This window comes from Tupaia chinensis, unplaced genomic scaffold (genome assembly GCF_000334495.1).
Source record: "Tupaia chinensis unplaced genomic scaffold, TupChi_1.0 Scaffold143811_1, whole genome shotgun sequence".
NCBI classification, from domain to species: Eukaryota; Metazoa; Chordata; class Mammalia; order Scandentia; family Tupaiidae; genus Tupaia; species Tupaia belangeri.
This window is the reverse complement of record NW_006203661.1, coordinates 10,654-13,006: the sequence shown is the minus strand read 5'-3', so window position 1 is coordinate 13,006 and position 2,353 is coordinate 10,654. Positions and strand designations below refer to the sequence as shown.

The following is a 2,353-nucleotide window of genomic DNA, read 5'->3' as shown; positions in this document are numbered from 1 at the left end:
CAAAGTCCCCTGAAGACGCTCTCCTCTTGTTTCCAACAGGTGCTGGAAGAAAAAACAAGGAAGGAACAGCGGTGACGTGGAGACTTGCAAGGGGAAAGTGCCTTGTCAGGACCAGCACCTCCTGACCAGGGAGGGGAAAGCCAGGGCCGTGTGTGAGGGAGGCTTCCTGAGCTCATCTGTAATTCCTCTTCTTTCTTCCAGCTCTCACTCATTAAGTGCAAAACAGGAAGGACGGAAATGGAAGCTTATGTCAGCAGACTGTGTGTGGGAGAGGGGTCGGAGGACCACTGCAGTCCGTACCCTGGACTGAGTCCCCGCAGCCTTTCTGAGCTTGCTCCTTTTAGTGAGAGCTGGGACAGACTGGGCCCTGGTTTATTGGGAAGAGTCCTCCTTGCCCTCTCTACCCCAGTTCCTGCCAGACCACGGTCTGTTAGACATGCTGGAGGGGACGCACGTTGCCGCGAGCTTTCACACCCTGCCTTCCCTCTAGACAGTCTAAGTCCTCAGGACAGGGAGGAGCCTTGGAGGACGGGAGGATCACTCTTTGCCTGTAGTTATAACACAAGATCACCTGCTAGAGTGCATGTTTACAAACGTCCATGTAGAAAGTGTAGCAGTAATTCACTTGGTTGAAAACACTGGCTTTGGGTGACGGAGGGAGAAGGGAGGCAGCCCCCCTCGCAAGTCCAGGGGCGCATTGCACAGCCAGGAGCCGGCCACGCCCACTGCGGGCTGGGCAGGAGGCATGTCGCTGCAGAGCGCTGCGAACCTGCCACCCCTATACCTGTGTGGGGTCTGGGCTGCTGTCAGAGCAGGGAGAGTCTGCGCGCTGACAGCGTGAGTCAGACGGAACAGGTGCTCGGCTCAGACAGCGAGGGCATTTGGCGCCGGAGCGAGGCGGTGAGGACGCTAGAGGGAGAGGCACACCCAGAGGCCAGCTGCTAGGCCTCTGCTCAGGCAGGACGGGTTTCCTCTCCTCCTGCCAGCCCCGGGCTCCTAGGGCAGAGCTGGTTTTAGTCATTAACCCGGAGTCTCTCTTGCCCAGGGACAGAAAGCTGTGCAGAAGCAAGACTCCGCCGTTAGCTGTCTCTTAAGGCAACCGATGGCAGAAAAATTCAAGCACAGAGCAAGCCTCAGTGAGCTTTGCCCATGCCAGGAATTACGCCTAGAGAGGAGGATGGATGGGCTGGCGTCCATCAGGCTGAGCGGAACAGTACTTTGGAGAGAAGGCAGACTCTCCGTGGTGGCAGCGCGGCCCAGTGCAGCAGGTGGGCACGGGCGGGGAAAACCCAGGACAGCTGGGCCCCGGCCTTGCGCTCCAGACAGTGCCACGTGGCGAGGGGGAGAAGAGAACTACTGGGGCTGTAGGGAGGCTTACAGATAGCCCTCCCAGGAACGAGTCCTGCAGGAGGCCCTTTCTCTCACTTGTATGCCATGGGATCGATTCTCGGGGGTACAGGAACCCTAAAAGCCCAGGCATCTAATTCCCGAGTTGCTATGATGTGACTGGCTGTGGACTACCTGACAATCTTTCATTTCTTCTGTTTTCTAAAGCAGCTGACCAGGGTAACTTGTGGAAGACTTTGCAGATTAAAGGTCTGGGACCTTGAGGGAGGGCCAGCCAGTCAGCTTTCCCGGCAGGCTCCGGGGGATCAGTGGGGTTTCTGCTGGACCCCGTTTTTTTTCATGAAAGACACATTCTTGCCTTGCCAGATAGGAAAATAAAATGCTTCTGTGAGGTTTGGAAAGGAACCTGGATTACTTGCTTTGCAGAGATCTTTGTGCACGTTGAGGTATTCGGGTGGGTAAAGGCAGGTAAAAGGCAGGCAATCAGGTTTGAGGGAGGCCAGAATGCAGAGCCAGGGGAGCCAGGGCCCAGCCAGGCAGGGAGCCATCCGTGTGCTCTGGCTCCTGGGACCAAGGCCTCTGGTTCTGGGGGAGGCAGCTCAGTCCTCGCTGGGGTGGGTGGGGCTAACTCCCTGGAATAATGAGAAGTTATGAATTATCGTTAGTTTGGCCATGACATCTGGAGAACACTACAGTTTTTGTCGTATGCAACTCTGAGTCTGAATGAGGACGACGTGGTGGTACCACTGTGTACTTTTGTGGATGTGTATTTGCGGACACATAGACGTACACACGCAGGTGTTCTGTACATGCATATGCATGTATATATACACATTTACGTTTGCATTCCAAAGTCATCATTTCATCGAGTCTCAGAGGAAGTAAATCAACTTCTAAAATAAGAGAAGTCAGTGTCACCTCCCAGTGTCTGGGCTTCTCTGTCTGTAAATTGCACTCCCACTATCCATAACAGCTTTCTCACTGATGCTTAAATCGAAGGTTTCGC

The 2,353-nt window shown here is 54.8% G+C and overlaps 1 long non-coding RNA gene across 2 annotated transcripts in view; it reads left to right on the top strand.

Annotated features, from left to right (window-relative positions):
* LOC102502655 (uncharacterized) overlaps positions 1-2,353 on the top strand; it is a 12,532-nt gene that overhangs the window by 2,351 nt on the left and 7,828 nt on the right. For both annotated transcript variants that reach the window (XR_003547300.1, XR_001369529.2), the window contains exons 2-3: positions 40-178; positions 1,046-1,268. This is a non-coding gene — a long non-coding RNA (uncharacterized LOC102502655). The remainder of the gene's footprint in view (positions 1-39; positions 179-1,045; positions 1,269-2,353) is intronic.